General features: G+C 41.5%; 1 protein-coding gene and 1 non-coding gene across 3 annotated transcripts in view; both read right to left on the bottom strand.

Annotated features, from left to right (window-relative positions):
• The window catches only part of Mrps28 (mitochondrial ribosomal protein S28), a 130,611-nt gene that overhangs the window by 30,125 nt on the left and 82,531 nt on the right, over positions 1-17,955 (bottom strand). The gene's annotated exons all lie outside the window — the stretch shown is intronic.
• On the bottom strand, positions 4,342-4,460 carry Snora38 (small nucleolar RNA, H/ACA box 38). The gene has a single exon (XR_015679285.1). It is a non-coding gene; the product is annotated as a small nucleolar RNA SNORA38 (small nucleolar RNA).

The following is a 17,955-nucleotide window of genomic DNA, read 5'->3' as shown; positions in this document are numbered from 1 at the left end:
ATGAGGACATCTGCTCAGGAGGGAGGGGCTGTGGGCGAGACTCTCTCAGGTTTATCCTTTTAAAGAATAATCAAAATGATTTGTTTATAATATAGACAATTATGGTTCAAAAAATTTACTGAAGCTGTAATTGTAGCTAATTCATACTGATTTTCACAGACTGGAAAAAGAAACAGACCATGAGAATTTTAAGTACTTTTTTATTTTGAATATTAATATTAGTTCAGAGTATTACCAAATAACTACAAAGTGTATAGCTGAACTTCTTTTAAAACTATCTGCTACTGGCAGGTACAAAATAAATGGAAAACAAGGTTTTTATATTCTTTAAATCAAAGTCCGTGCAGACAGAATATTCAGTTTTACTTTGTTCAGCTGGCACTAGCTAATGCTACCAGCCACATATTCACAAAGAACAGAGAAATGGATAATAAATACCTGGGATCTGACCTCTTACTGTGCACAGCGAAGTTACGTATCACCCTGTACTTGTGTTTTCTAGATATTAACCCTGATGGCTTGTGTCACACAACATGGCTTGTCCTTTATGTATTATCTCACTTACTCTCATACCATCTGACAGGCAGACATTACTATTACCATACTGCAAAGGAAAATCTTCCCCAAAGCTAGAGAGCTAGAAGTCAGAGCACAAACTGTTCTTTCTGAGTCCAGTCTGTGTTCTTTTCCTATGTTACTGAGTCAAGAAAGGCAGACAGTAACTGTTACCATCAAAGAACACCTACAGGGCAGCTGTGGCAGTGAATGCCATAACATAAAAGTCCCATCATTCTCTACTGTGGCTCCGCTGCCTTCCGGCCAATGGTCCTGGCAACTGCATCTGCTTAGAGAAGTTAAGCACCTTGTGATGTAAGACAGTTTGTAGATTAACAATAATTTCATTGTAAATCTGTCAAAAGTTTCATTATACCATCTTTGTATGACCTCATCAATTTCTAGGAAAGCTGAACCAGTGGTTCAGTGATAGAAAGGGGTTTTCTATGGAAGGAATATTGATTTGATCAACTAAACAAGAAAGAAAATTAATTTTTAAAAATTTGCCAATATTCACTGACACATTTGATATTTTGTGTAAATGGGTGATTCTTAGTGCTCAGCTGACTGTGGGAAGAGGAGGGGTATGCAGAGGCCTGCAGTAACTTCTGCTTGGACTATTAACTCCTACCACATGTATGAAGCATCATGGTTCAAGGGCCACTAATTGAAGTATCAGGGTAGAGGTCTATTCAGGAAGACCTAGACATAATACACTTCCTATACGGTGATACACTCCCTACCTTTTATGGCTATGTGTACACAACTGCACCTTACATCTGATGTACTAGGAATGTACTAACAGCAAATCAATTGCTCTCGATGACTATGAAGAAACTTGATGATCGAACAGTCTTACCACAGGTGGATATGCAAAAGAAATAGAACAGCACATAGAGAGAGGGTCCTATGCATATTGTGGTACTACTCACAACAACCAGGGAATGGGGCTGAGCTCAGTGTCTCCAACAGATTAGGGGTACAGAGAATGAGGCATATATACAATAGAATCCCACCCAGTTATCAGAAAGGATAAAATCCTATCATTTCCTAACAACATTTTCTAAATCACCTAATGAGCCAGATTTCATCATTATAGAACGTATACAGCACAGAAACATCACATCTTGCCACAGAAATATATACAAGTATTGTATCAACTAATAGTAAAATAAAAAAAATTCACCACAACATACGAAAACAAAAGTTTCTTTTAAGGAGTGGATCCTCTCAGTGTTCTGGTCTCTTTTATATGTTATCATTATTACTCTTGCTGTACTGGCGCTTGCCTCAACTTCCTTAATGTCAGAAAATCAATCATCTTATTAAGAAACCTATGTTGGATTGGCAAGATGGATCAGTGGTTAAAAGCACTTGCTAATAAGCCTGATGATCTAAGTTCAATTCCCAGAACCTGTAAGGTAGAAGAGAACCAACTCCTCCTCATTTCACACACATGCATATGCATGTATACATACAGAGATGTAAGCACACTAATACATACATGTAAGAATCTATTTTAAATGTCACTAAGGATTCATGATACTTTTATAAGGGCTAGAGTAGAGTTCTTCCTCTTTAGTAAATTCTTGACCTACATGAAGAATGTGTTGACTATTATTCTGAAGCCTTATCTCTATAATGCTCTGCATTCTAAGGAGAACATTTTGGTAAGAAGAGGCCAGGTTTCAATGCAGGGGCTTTTCAAGCACTGTCTTTAGAATTCACTAACCATTTTTCAAAATGTGATCATTAGTAAAACAAACCCCTTTACTTTAGGTTATTTAAAGTTTCTCCTATACATCTTGATCATGAGCCAGGATGCAATCCAAATTCAGAAGGACAGCTGACAAGTGACTGCAGTGTCCTGGCTTCACTGCACAGCAAAACAACTGGACAGCAGAATTACGATCTCCAAAGGTGGTCCTGCCTTTCCCACAGTATCCAGTTACTTGTCTAGGTCCATGCACAACCTAAGTGATAATTCACTTAGATTTAGACTACTTTCATTCAAAGCCAACTTCCAAACAAAGCATCATCTACACTTTAAATGGTGGATGAAATTCTACCCCTATTCTCAGGAAAAAGGGGCAAGTAAGAGTATCGCACTGGGCAAAAGTCATATAGAAAAGAACTGACAGTGTACTCAAGCTATGTACCCCTGAAGAAGAGAGAACTGCTGAAAGACCAAGAAAAAAAACACATACAAACAAACAAATAAACAAACAAACTTAAAAAAACCTTCCTATATTATTTTTGGTTTGGATATTCATATTAAAATACCCAAAAGGAAACTAATTTTTAATGTATAATTGCCCTTCTCACAAATCTTGCCACAAGTCAATGATATCAGCTTGTTCCAGAATATAAATATAAAACATGTATCTTTATAAATATAAGAAGTATGAGGTGTGCGATAACTCTGGATGAATTGTTGGCCAAGAAGTCCTAGGGGCCTCCAACAATACAGTACCTTAGAACTCCTCTTGATTGTCCACTAGAACTAGATGGTAACACACTATTAAGACATCAGATGTCTTAGTTATAAGATATTGCTAAATCAAGCTGGAACTGAATTGGAAGCATTCTCCCTGCTGGCTTTCATTGAATTCGTTGCAAAGCACTGTGCAGGAAACTGCAGGAGAAGAGATGTACTTCCTAACAGCTTTGATACTTGCAGGCATGGAACACAACTCTTATGGAAGTAACAAACCGCCCTGTGATTGGATCTGAGGTATTTCCCAAAGGTTGAAAGCCATTCCTAGCACTGTAAACCTATGACTGAAGAAATGATAGGCTCTTAGGGAACTTCTATTGTCTAGTTAAGTTAAAATAGTGGCAAATTGTCTTCTAAATATCTATTTTCATACCCATAGACAAAAGGTATCCCCATCCTTAATCCAAGATAAATAATTTTGTAGTGACTGACAGTTGACGCTCAAGGTGCAGAGAGTAAGTGGTGGATGAGAGCTCAGCCATAAAGAAGATACTCATACCACACCCCCTTTTAGGCATAGACATTATAATCATAAACCCACAGAAATTGGGATTATCTGCACTTGGCCTGCACAAGACTGGTCTTGTTGATAATTAGTCACAGACTCATCAGGCTGTGGATAGATCTGTGAGAGGAGGAGTCATTCACTGTCTTCAGTTATGAACCAAGTGATGACATCAAGCTCCAATTGATAGTTCCAAACCTATATTACACAGAGGACCCTAGTTAAACTCAGTGGGTCATAAAACACAAAAGACATGAATGTGGCAAAGGGATCTGTAGGAAGGATGGAGAACCGACAGGCATGAGAGGGCAATAAGGAAGGGTGGGAAAATACTCAGAATGCATTCTATACATGTAAGGATTTGTCAAAGAGCAAATTTATTCAATTAAAAAAATGAGAGCATTTTTAGGAGCTTCAGGGACAGTTGTTTTGTCCAAGAAGAAAGTGACTTAAGTAGTGGCAAGTCAGTAGTTGGTACAGCTGGCAGGACAGCACTTGAGATCAGCGCCCAGAGCCAGTACTGACTGACACAGGACCAACACAGGCTGCATCTCATACAATAACATGATTTGGAAAAACCTGGCATTTACAGAGAAAAACTTGTTACAATCTTTGGCCTACAGTAATAGTTACCTCTGGTCAAGAACTGGCTGTTCAAATGAAGGTATAAATTCAGGGACCAAGGATGACTTTGCAGTCTTAGAATGATCCCCAAGTTTGTGAATAAATGACTCAAGCTCAGGCAAATCTACATTCATGTAGCTCTATGACATCATTTTTCCCTGTCTGTGGGATGATTGATCCTGAGCCTGCAAGGGGCAAGCTGGTCCCAGGCTTTCCAAATCTACCATATTTCTTTGCCTCCAATTCTTACATGATGACATCAGTTTCTTTTATGAAAATGTTATAACCTGAGTTAAGAAGTCCAGCGCTACAAGTTTGGATTGAGATCCTATGGAATCAATGTGAATTTACCAGGCATTTTTCAAAGGTATTAGTGCTTTCCCTGATTTGATCAAAATTGATGCTTGGTAACTAGCGCTTATACACATTATTACATAAAGTTAGTTACATTGGGTTTAAGATTGCTTTTAGGACAGTACCCCTTTAAAAGTCAGTGTTTTAAAAATACCTACTACCTATTATAACTATGGCATACACAATAAACCATGTATGGCAAATAAACTCACTTAATGTCCAGGTAAAATATTGAAAAGTTGACCCACTTTGGAATCAAATAACCCGCAGCTTGATCTGTGTGTCTTAACTGTTCAGGAGGTGATTCTAAAAGGTGCGGAAACAAAGTTATCTTCATGCTTAGTCAGAACTATGGCAGTATCTTTCCACCAATTCTCCATATCTTTAGGAGGAATCAAAGTGCTATTTCATTCCGAGTGACCAAGATCTAAGATTAAAGACCTCCGATGCCCCTGTCACTGTCACACTCTATGACGTTCCACTGACCCCAAGAGCCGTTTCCCCAGCTGTGTGGTCAGCCTGGCAGCTGCCTTAATAATGCAGGCCAACCTGCCCCAACTCCAGAGCAGCTGCCGCACCTGCTCTGGCAAGGCAAGTAGCGTGCTAAGCCGAGGAAAACCTTAGCAGTGGCAGTGGCTGTGGCTGTGGAGGCAGCTGCTTGCCCATGACACTGATACAGAGTGCTTTGCGATAACAGCTAGGGGGGCAATGGAGGGAGTGACTACAGCTCCGATTTATGAGGAGCACATTACACTCCCAAACTTGCTACATCATGGAATATTACACTGTTTTTCATATCTGTAATTTAGATTCCCTAACATCTAGGCACAAGAGAAAAATCTCACCACTTATACATCCCTAGTTTTAAGTTAAACAATGAAGTATCCTAAAGATTTGGGTCCAGCACTTCAAGAGCTAAAATGGTAACTTTGTGCTATTATAAAGTTTTGAAATAATAAAAACATCACACCGAGGGAGAACTGAACTGGAAGTGGATAGCAATTTGATAAGGACAAGAACATTTTGGGGGAAAGGTGTCCGATTCATAAAAAACCCTCTCTGCAAGCATTTACTAGGATGTAAAGTCAAATAGAATTTAGAGGTAGAGCTGATGTTCATGCTTGCTATACAGATAAGCTGTCCCTACTGATTTGCCTTTTAAAACAGTATCTCTGCCCATGAGTAATGCTGCCATTAGCTGTAGTCAGAGAGACATGTCTGCAATGACCGGCAGTAACTGCAGACATCCATGGGGCTAAGGAAAAGGGACTACTGAATATGCACCCATAACAGAGTCGCCTGCATTGTCTCTCTGAAAGCTGAGGGGACACTGGAAGAAGAAACAGAAGGAGTACAGGCAGGAGGAGAGGCACTGAGTAGTCTGGAACGCAGCCATATGGTCATGACACAGCTTCACACTCTATGGTTACCTGCACACACCGGGAGCAGTTGACAGCAAGTCATGAAGGGGTAAGGCCTCATGAAACCTTACCCCTTTTTGAAGATTTACACATAATTAATGGTTGACATTTTCTTCAGTTCTATAAACCACTGCTAAGTTGCTTATACTCTGGTAAAGTATCCTAAATATCCTAATGTGAAACTCACTGAGCTAGACATGTATACACATAAACACACACCACACACAGGCATACCATATAACACATACATACCACACACACACACACACACACACACACACAGAGGCAACACCACCACACATACACATACACACACACACACACACACAGGCAACACCACACATACAAACACACACCACACATATACACCACACACAAAGGCACACACACCCAACACATGCACACACAACACACATCACACACACCATACACACATGCACCACACATGCACACACACCATACACACACACAAACACACACACACGCACCACACACACAATACACACCAAACACATACGCATACACACAACATACTTGTACACAAGCACCAGAAAGGAGCTGGTTGGGAAGAAGAAGGAAATAATTGTGAGTGGGAGCAAGGGGGGGACAAGAGAGAGTGAGTACATGTGAAATACATTATGTTTGTGTATCAAAACATTATAATGGAATTCAATATTATATATAATGAATGTATGCTAATAACAATTTTAAATAATAATGCCAAGCTAGAATGATCTACATAGGAAGACTTTATATCCAGACAGACATTTAGGTACAAACAGCACTAACTGGTCTCAGTGTGTTATTTTAAGGGGGTGGGTGGTTGGAAAGAAAATGTAGGGAAGAGGATGTACAAGAAAGGCTAGAGACAAGGAGCAGAGGTGTGAATATTATATAAATGCACTGTATTCACATATGAAAATTCCAAGATAATATATAATAAATGTATTTTCTAAAATTCCTGAAAAATAGGAAAAAGAAACTGCCTTGGAAAAGGCCTAAATATACACCCAAAAAGTCTGATAAACAATAGAGACGGCATTTGAATTTGTGGGGGAAAGATGAACTATATAAGTATAATCATATTGGAAAGCCCGGTTTTATATGTGGGCTGGGGCAGCTTGAGTCCCTCTTCGTCCAGGTGAAATGCGGAAGCACATGCACGCAAGGCGTCCCTTTCTGGATGATGACTGTGCCCTGAAACTAGGCAGTGGTGATGCTGCTGTATTAGCTCCTGCTGAATCACTGTGACCAAAATACCTCACACAATTAACTTCACGAGGAAGAGCATTTTAACTCCGTTTTGGAGGATTAACCCATCACAGCAGGGAAGGCATGGCTGGGTGATCAGCTCTGGACACCAGTGCACAATGTAGGCAGGAAAGGCACTGGAGCCAAAGGCCAGGATATACCCTTCAAGGCATATCCCCTAGCGATCTCCTTCTGCCTTCTAGTACCGCCAAAACATTCCACAGCCTACCTAAATAGGCCTGCCAACTGGGAAGCAAGCATTTACCACATGACCCTGTGAGTCATGTGCATATGCATGGTGAGTTAGAAATGTACCTATGTGCAGATGTGAATTAAAGGTTAGAGGAGGATGTTGAAAGATGTCCTCTACCACTCCTTTACCTTTAAGACAGGATCTGTCAGCAACCCTGAAGCTTGTCATGTTGGCTAGATGGCTGACCCAGCCAATAAGCTCCTAAGATCTGACTCTACCCTGGTCTCCTGGTGGTAGGGTCACAGGATCTGCAGCCATGCCCAGCTTTTCAATGGATGCTGGGGACTGAGCCCACAGCCTCGTGTCTGCAGAACAAGCACTCTTACCCACTGCGCTACCTCCCCAGGATCAAACTGCACACCTTTAAATTCTCAGTCTCCATGATGTACTCTGCCACACCAAGAACAGTAAATATCAGATCCATTACGGAAGCTGAGAAAGACCAGGTGTTGGATACACCAGCATAAACTGGGATGATCCCAAAGTAGAAAAGGGTTTTCCTGACAGACACATAGGATATTGCTAGACCGTAAACCACCCTGAAGCTCAATGGCAGAAACAAGAGCAATCACTTATTCTGCTCTACTGCAGTCTCTTGCAGTGATGGGGTTTAGCATGGCAGACCCACTGTAAAGATGTCTCATTCACACAAAAGCCAAGTTTATCACCGACTGTTAGCTGCTGACCACGTGAACCTTTCTGAATAGAACATGGAGATTTGGACTCTTCAGTGATGGTGGTTATATATTGTAAAGCACTGTAAGAGGTAGGTGGATGCTTTTAAAACCCACAGTTCCCAACTAGCATAAGACCACTTCTGTTGCAGTGTAAGGCTCAAGAGCTTTACAGTACACACTGAAGGACAAAGCGACCCCTTTGACGGAAAGAATTACAAAGAGCATTGGGACCGTGATATGGCAACTTTAGTAATTCATAAAGGAGAAGGTGGCTGCACTTACCTGTATTAAATTTTAAGCCTTCACATGATCCATGATTGAAATCTAAAAACTACCTTGACCTTACTCAAAAGACCAATTTCTTGGTTCACTGTTGTCTAATTATACTGTGAGTCCATTCTTTCCTTCAATTCCTAATACCACTTCCCAAAGTAAAATCACCCAAGCTGCATACCTTGACTATATGGTACCCTTTTCTAGTTTGATCTCACTGTTTTCAACACCACACACCTGAAATCACAAGCAGATAACCATAAACTATGATCTGGCAATAGTCAGCTATCTAAGTCTACCTGAAGCAGGCAGGATGTGTTGGGCCAAATGTAGAAAGTCAAGAGAGACTGATAATTACCTTTGAAAAGTAAACTTGATCAGGCCCACTGTGCAGAGAAGCCTGGCAAGTTCAAAGAAAACAAATCATTTTGTTAGAATAGTTGTATTCTCATCATTAAAAGGTTAGGTAATTAAAATTAATATTATTTTTTTTTGAGATAAAGTCTCATGTATTCCAGTCTGGTTTCAAATTTATTTTATAGCCAAGGATGACTATGAATTCTGCCTTCACCACCCTAGTGTTAGAATTGCAGGAATACGCCAACATACCTGGCTTATATGGTGCTAGGGATTAAATCCAGACTGTGTATACTAGGCAAACACGATAACAACCAAGTTATGTACATACATGGCCAAGAGATGGGCAGGATGGCCCACGTCAAGCTGAGAAGGCACTGGCAGTTGGCAGATGCCAGAGTGTGACCCAAGGTAACTCAACTGTGTTCCAGTGGAAGGCCACATATCCAAGGGTAGCAGCAATTGGACATGACGAGTTTGGGGAAAAAACCAACAGCAAGGATGCAGACAGGACAGAAAGCTGAATGGGCAGGGAAGGAAAGTGGTAGAAGATCTGTACAGAGTGAGGAGAGAAGGCTGACAGGACCCAAGCATACAGAGAATTCTCAAAGAACTAATAAAAACTTAACATGGGTCTGTTACAGTAAGTTCTAAGATCTAAATTGCTTTGAAAGATATACCCACAATCTGAGATATAAAATTACAAACTACTGTTTTCTGGCACAGATTAACTGCTTTACTATGCATTTCACTATAACTGAATTCTCAGTAATGCTGTTAAATGGAGTTGTTGTGAAGAACCATAAAGAAACTCACAAATTTTATAAGTTTCATTTATATTATTTTATATGGAGAGAGAGAAAGAGAGAGAGAGAGAGAGAGAGAGAGAGAGAGAGAGAGAGGAAGGAATATGTCCTAGGAGCCACAGGTTGTCAAATAAAAAGTGCTAGGTGTGGGCTGCCTCCCTCTAGTTGTTAGTCAGGGGTGTTCTACAGATCCCCAGGTAATCCAGGCTACTGCAACTATTCTTGGTTGGCAACCAGAACTTTATGGTAAAACCCTAGTACTGAAGATCCATACATTTTGATTATAATGCATGGATAAATCAAGTTGGTACTAACCAGGAAACATTGGCCCTGCTTTCACAGAACTGGAAGGTGCTATGAAGGCTACTGGGGGAGAGTGTATGTATGTATGTGTGTGTGTGTGTGGGGGGTGTTTGCTGGTCATCAACAGGCTTACCCAACTGTGAACCCTGTGAGCTACAAGCTATAATAACCAATATGGCAGGATATGCCCATGGATGAAATTGTATCTGTGTCTGTGTGCAGAATTAAACAACTATAATTTTTTTTTAGTGGATTTAAGGCTGACTCCATGAAAAGAAATTCATGGTACTGTAAATGTGGCCAAGAATTCCATGGTTGAGGAACTCAAGGTTCCCTGAGTGTATTATTTTTGCTAAATGGGCATATTATCAAATTTTCCTCTACATTCATAGCCTTATACCCATAGATCCATTAGTTCTCAGACCTCATAAGTAAAATTTATTTGTGCGGTAGATGATGGCTACCACAGAAACAGCTGCTTAAAGTGCAGAAAACAAGTATACCATTGTTATGAGCCAATGGTTAGGAATAGGAAGGACTGGAGCAAAAATTATCTTTTAGACGTGGCAGGACTACTCATGACTGCACAGACATTGTGACTGACTACATAAGATCTACACAAGATCAAAGTCAACCAACATGGCAGCATGAAAGAGGAAAGGGCTCCTGAGCCCCCACGCACAGCTGAGAAGCTACTCACAACTGACGGCTTCTGGAGAGCGAGGGACGGTTTTCTTTCTTTAGGAGTGGACCTGGAAGGCTGAACCACAGAGGTGCATAGCTCCACACCATGAGTGCTTGGCAGCAGCACAAAAGGACTTCGTGGGTTACAGAAAAGGAAGCAGGTGAGTGCAGGAGTGGAAAGCCAGGGGACTGAAGTCAGGTGGCCAGGCTTGCATGGTAAGAATCTCTACTCTCGCCTTACCACTCACAATAGTCTACATGGATATGCTACATTGTATAGTATTCTTGAACTGCAACTTTAATACATTGTACTTAAGGCAAAGAAGTAGATATATACAATCTTTCCTTTTTATATTAACCGTACCAGTCAAAGTATAAATGACCCTTGTGTCTTACTGATCCAGTGCTGTGAAGAGATACTATGTCCAAGGCAAATTATAAAGGAAGGCATTTAAATAGGGGCCTACTTACAGTTTCAGATGCTTAGCCCATTATCATTATGGTAGGGAGCAGACAGGTATGGCAATGGAGTAGTAGCTGGGAGCTTTACATGCTGGGCAGGGAGAGAGGGAGAGAGGGAGAGGGAGAGGGAGAGGGAGAGGGAGAGGGAGAAGGAGAGAGGGAGAGGGAGAGGGAGAGGGAGAGGGAGAGAGGGAGAGAGGGAGAGAGGGAGAGAGGGAGAGAGGGAGAGAGAGAAACAAACACTGGACCTGTACCTGTCATGGGCTTTTGAAACGTCAAAGCCCATAACCAGCGACACACCTCCAACAAGGCCACACCTCCTAATCCTTCCCCAACAAATTATCAACTGAGGACTAAGCAAGTATATGAGCCTATGTGGGGAGCATTTTTATTCAAACCACCACAATCCTCCTATCCTAAGGAGTCTGATTTATTTAATTGCAATAAAGTTTAATGTTTACTCTAAGGTTTAAATCTTACAGAAAGAATTGATTTCACCAAATTAGAGCTAGCTATTACAAGTACCATGCCCCTAATTTCAGCACCTGTAGAGCTGGAGACAGGAGAATTGTAAGTTCAGAGTTTGTCTGGATTTTCCCCTAATCACCCACTACAAACTAAAACAGAACATCTCTTCCCATGTGAGAAACAAATCTCCAAGATGCAACATGTTACCACATCTTCAGTGTTCACCTCCAAGAACTACGAGTTTCTTTCTTCCATTTGTTCTTATGTCATTTCTAAATTTTCTATAGATAGCTTTTTACAAAATGGTAAAGAAATAATGACCAGTAAATCATTAATTATAGATCTATAAAATAGATCTTTTTTATTCACATGACAAGCTTCTGTTGTAAAGGCATCATTTCAGGTTGAAAGTTCATAATGGTCTCCATGTATTAAAAATCAGTTTCAAGAATATAGTCAAAAAAGAAAATCAATAACCTGGTACTTTTGTACTTTATAATAAGTGACATTGGAGCCCTTAAATTATAGTCCTGGAGGCACAAGCCTGTAAATTCAAGGGCCATCTGGACAACTTAGTGAGATCTTAGCTCAAATAAAAAATACAAAAAGGCCTGGGATATAGCTTGGTGCCTGCCTAGCATGTGCAAGGCTCAACCCAGGCAGGTTGTGATGTGTCTAAATCAATCACACTCACACCTGTATTATTTTACATTTAAGCACAAGATATAATTTTGGTGAACAATGTATAAAGGAATCATGTTCAGAGAAACTTGTGAGAAATTTTTCTTTCTTAAAAGATACATAAGAAACAGACATTTCCTTTTCTTCGCATAGTACTGTCAGCTCTGAATATGATGTCTAACTTTTATTTTATTTGTGTGTAGGTGTTTTAATTGCATGTCTGTCTATGCTTATGAAAACAATGTTCATTCCTTTGTGATGTCCCCAAAAGACTCCAAGTGGACTTGATGTATTACACATCCTATTTTTAAAAATCAAGCCATTCAAAAACACCTCATTCCAAAATAGAACATTTCCAGTCATTTTCCTGATCACAGATAGAAACTGTTTTACTTCCCTAGACTGAGATGAACTTGTCTGACAGATAAAGGGAGGCTATTGGAAGAATGCTGTTTCTAGTAAGCCCCTTTCCCCTCTCTGTCTTCTAATTGTCAGAGATGGCATCATCATTGACCTGCACCCTACATCAACAGAGGGAAGAAAGGCAGTTTTACATTGGGGTAGGAATGTGGCATATTCTGAAGGAATATGTAATATATTCTCATGTAATGACAGAAATGCTCTTCTTGAAAGCATTCCGTGGACAGGATCTACATTGTCAAAGGACTGGAGCCTCACATGACAGGCTAACCTGAAGAAACGACAGAGCAACAGCGATAGAGAAGTCTGGGCCACTGAGCCAATCTCCTCCTAGCTGCTTGCTGGAGTCTTCATCAGAGGGTGGGTCTTACACATCCAAAAGTTTCAAGGTCCCATAGCCAAACAGCAGGCTGTACACACCTCTCCTGAGAACTGCCTACTTCTACAAAATACATCATCTATTCCTGGATGGTGGTGGTGCTGCTGGTGCTGGTGGTAAGAAGCGTGGTCAGTAGTGTTTACAATTTGGTAAATTTGACAAATCTGTCCTAGGTAAAAACACCCAAGAGCAGACTGGAAACAGAAATATTGGTGATTTTGTGAAAACTAACAATCTCTTAAGGTAAAAAAATTAAACCAGTGAAAGTATGTGATGATAGCTTTTTAAAAGAGATAACGTTTGGTAGTGAGAAAATTAATTAAGATTCTTGAGAAGCCATGCAGCTGAAGTCAGAGCACTGATTAACAGAGCAGCTGTCAGTGCGAAGGTCCCTATGCTGATCCTGTTCTGGCTGAGAGCTGAGCCTGAGAACCTGTCAGAAAGGTGCTCTCACAGTGGAAGACAGCAAGCAGCAGCTGCAGAGCTCAGCGGGTTGCAGCCCTCTCTTGCCTTTCAGACTCTAGTTGGGAGAATTCTGGAACCAAGCATTTGCAGCTCTTGTCACCACCATAGAGGGCAGTGAATCTCCTGTGTGAAGCTGTCACAGGCTGGATGGAATGGAGTCTGCTCTTATGGGTCTATGCAGGCAAGTTTAGGTCACAGTGGCAGAATATAACTGTTGCAATATAACTGACTGCCCCTATCTGAGAAGTTAATAAGAAACAGTCATTGCATGACTCATATGAACTAAATCAAAAGTGACTATTCAAATTTCTTTTAGGAAAGATGAGAAATAAAGTAGAAAACGAGACAGAAAAGGCTCATTTTATATGCATTTTTAGAGCAATTAAGAAGTAGAAATAAAGACCACTCATTACGTATTTTATAGATGTATCACACTGTAACTCATAAACTTGAGCAATTAAACAATAACAAAAAGACAAAGACCACAGGCTTAGAGAAGCACAATGGAGATGCACTAATTAATTAATTAATGCATTAAAGTCACTTTAATTCTCGGGTGGCTATCTGCACCGTGGTTCTGTTCTGTGTAGAATCCCCTGGGCAGCGTGGCTACTTGTCTCTCCCTTCCCTGTGTATTTGGAGGGGACAGGACACTATGGTATACTGTGGATGCCTCCTGCGAGCACACACAGCTCCACAGTGCCTGTCTGGAGTGGAGACCTTGTGACCTCGCACAGGGGTACTGCTCCTCAAGAGCAGATGTTCTGCTCCCTCGAAGGAGCTCTGCCATGCAGAATACCTCTGCGACTCTGCTGCTGCTTCTGCATTGTCATGCATGGTACAATGGTTAATCTCCTGTATCAACCTGGCTAGGCTATGGTACCCAGTAATTTAATCAAACACAAGTCTAGACATTACTGTAAATTTACTCTGCAGAGTGCAACATCTACAGTTACTCTCAGTCTTATAATGGGTATCATTTAGTAAGCTGTAAGACTAAGGAAAACTGCATGGTTTCCTGCAGAAAGAAGAAATTCTGTCTCAAAACTTCAGTATCCACTCTTGCCTGCTATCATGTCCTACATAATTCAGACTCGCCAGCCCCAACAATGGTGTGAGCCAATTCCTTAAAATAGTCCAGCCACAGCTACATCACAGTTCCTGTTGCTTCTGATTCTCTGGAAAGCAAGCAGATCCAGATGGTAGCACCAACCTTTCTGTCTTGTGTGTGGAAACCCCAAACCTCCCTCTCTAAGATGTGCATCTGCCAAGACTGTACATGGATGCCAGGCACTCTAGAAGTCTGAGGGCGCAGCAATGCCCTGATCATCTCATGCAGGCTGAGGTTCCATCTCAGAAGGCTGAGTCGGAAGTTCTTCCCTGCCCTCCATGTGCTGGCTGTCCCTGGGCTGGAGCCTGGGGCATTAGAAGGACCTACTTCTCCTCCCCTACAAGCTCCTAGGCTACATTTGATTCAAACCCTAATTAAAGTAAAAATCACCTATGTTTAGGCTTTTCCTTCTTGGAAATCTCAAAGAAGATACATAGCCAATCCTTCTTTTACACCAAAGTCTTACACCCTTAGAGAAAGGGTCCTCTGCTTACATATTCCTAGCTGCTAGAAATGATTCCTATTTCATATGTTTACTAATAGAGAAAGAGGGGAAAGGTGGCTAATTTAAACACAAATACAGTAGTCCCACAAATCTTCAAACGACTAAGGAAGTGCTTCAATGAAAAGACATGGACTGGCAGACTGGGCAAAGCCTAATGACATACTGCTTGTAAGAACCACACTTTAAACAATGTAAGTTGCAGAAATGCATCATGTACACACTAAAGCTAGTGGAATCCTACTAATCACATATAAATCTTAAGGCATAAAGCATCAGCAGATAAAATGGACAAAAGGACAACTGTATAAGAAAGAGATTCATCTAGGCACCTAAAGGATTTCTCTTGATATAAAGAACTATCTGGGGAGGATGTTGAGAAAAAGGAACACTCCTCTATTGTTGGTGGGATGGCAAACTGGTACAACCACTCTGAAAATCAATCTGGTGGTTCCTCAGAAAATTGGACATAGTGCTACCCGAGGACCCAGCTATACCACTCCTGGGCATCCAAAGGATGCCCCAACATACCAAAAGGACACATGCTCTATTGTGTTCATAGCAGCCTTATTTGTAATAGCCAGAAGCTGGCAACAACCTAGATGATCCTCAACTGAAGAATGGTTGCAGAAAATGTGGTACATTTATACAATGGAGTACTACTCAGCTATTAAAACAAAGATATCAGGCAAATTGATAGAACTAAAACATATCATCCTGAGCTAGGTAACCCAGACCCAAAAAAACATGCATGGTATGTAATCACTGATGTAAGCCCAAAGTACAGAATACAGAGGATACAACCCACAGACCATACTGAGTTTTAAAAGAAGGAAAAACCAAGTGTGGATGCTTCAGTCCTACTTAGAAGAGGGAACAAATAAATCACAGGAGGCAGAGGGAGGGAGGGAACTGGGTGGGAGAGGGGAGAGGGACGAGGGAGGAGGAAAGGGGGACAGGATCAGGCATCTTGGGGAGACAGGAGAGAAGCTCAGAGGGACAGGAGAATGAATGGAAATATGGAGCTGTGAGGGGTGGGGCGGGGAAACCGCTAGAAAGCCCCAGAGACCTGAGATGTAAAAGGCTCCCAGGACTCAATGGAGATGACCTTAGCAGAAATGCCCAACAGTGGGAAGATGGTACCTGAAGGGGCCACCTCCAGGACATAGACAGGGCCCCAGTGGAGGGGTGGGGTCACCAACCTACCTTTCAAACTTTTGACGCAGAATTGTTCCTGTCTAAAAGAAGTGCAGGGGCAAAAATGGAGCAGAGACTGAAGGAAAGGCCACCCAGTGACCTGCCCAACTTGGGATCCATCCCATGCACAGACACCAACCCCTGACACTGTACTGATGCCATGCTGTGTGTGCAGACAGAGCCTAGCATGGCTGTCCTGAGAGGCTCTACCAACAGCTGACTGAGATAGATGCAGATACCCACAGCCAAGCATTGGACTGATGTCAGAGACCCCAGTGGAAGAGTTAGGGGAAGGACTTAAGGAGCTGAAGGGGAGGGCAACCCCAAAGGAAGAACAACAGTATCAACTAACCCAGACCCCTGGGAGCTCCCAGACTGAGCCACCAACCAAAGAGCATACACAGGCTGGTCTGTATCTCCTGGCACAGATGTAGCAGAGGACTGCCTTGTCTGGCCTCAGTGGGAGAGGATGCTATAGAGACATGAAGAAAAATTCTTGGGGGGCAGAATTGGAGGCAACATTTGGAATATAAGTAAATAAAACAATAAAAAATATAGAAAATAAAACATCATTAAAAACTATCTTTTCAAAACATGATGTTGTTTTATGTACACACAAAGTAAGGTATAGCTTTATTCTGTATGTACAGTTGGTATTCGGTGGGTTAAGATGACAGTCTTTTGATGAGTTTAGTTGTGATGGCCATTCTTACAATGTTTCTGAAAATTAAGAGTAGCTGTTTTGTGAGCCTGAAGGCTGGGTAGTGCATACATAACTGAAGACATTTCCCCCTCACAGAAACAATCACTAGCCAATGGCTCAGCACTAGGGAGAAGTGACCCATGAGCACCTGAGCCTGGCATGACGGACTGTTGACAGGACCAGTGTCCTGCAGGCCTGTGCAGGTTCATGATCACATGTCTGTATCCAGTGTAAACGGTTAGTGTTCCACAGCCCGCCCATCCTTTGGCTCTTCCACGTTCCCCATTCATTCCATGTTCCCTGAGCCAGACAGGAGGCAGTGTAAATGTCTTGTTTAGGGCTGAGTCACAAAGTGTCACTTGTCCTCAGTATCTGGGGCAGCTTTAAGCCTGAAGTCATCAAAATTACCTGCAAAGAGAGTATCTTAAGGTTGCATTGCTGTGTAGAGACACCATGACCACAGCAACTCTTGTAAAGGAAACATTTAATTGGGGCTCCTTTACAGTCTAGAGGTTTAGTCTGTTATCATCATGATAAGAAGCATGGCAGCATGCAGACAGACATGGTGTTGGGAAGGAAACTGAGGATTCTACATCTGGGTATGTGCTGTCTTCAGCAATAGGGTCTTACATTCAAGTTCTGGTGAGCAAGCAAGAGGAACAATAAGTCTGAATAGTTGTGGATAACCCCTGTCCAGTTCTTGCAGGGGTTTCTATGCCTGGCACTGGGAATGTATGTAGTAACCATGCTTCTGGAAGTAATGTTACCTGCCCACAAAAGGCAACTCCCTTAAATCTCTTTTGTATATCTTATTGGAGTGATAAGATGGTAGGTTTCTATATGGCCTTTTTACATGCCCCATTTTCATTAACACCCCCCACTCCCTTATCTCCTTAACCCCTGCCCCATAGTCTGCCCTACTTAAACCCTTTCACCTGTAATCTTCTCTCTTTATTTTCCTTTTACCTTTATTGTGCTATGCCCATTCTTAAGTTATCCTGTAAGGT

Source organism: Rattus norvegicus, chromosome 2, assembly GCF_021556685.1.
Source record: "Rattus norvegicus strain SHRSP/BbbUtx chromosome 2, alternate assembly SHRSP_T2T, whole genome shotgun sequence".
Taxonomy (NCBI): Eukaryota; Metazoa; Chordata; class Mammalia; order Rodentia; family Muridae; genus Rattus; species Rattus norvegicus.
Note: the sequence above shows the minus strand (reverse complement) of the source record. Positions and strands in the feature narration are given on the sequence as shown.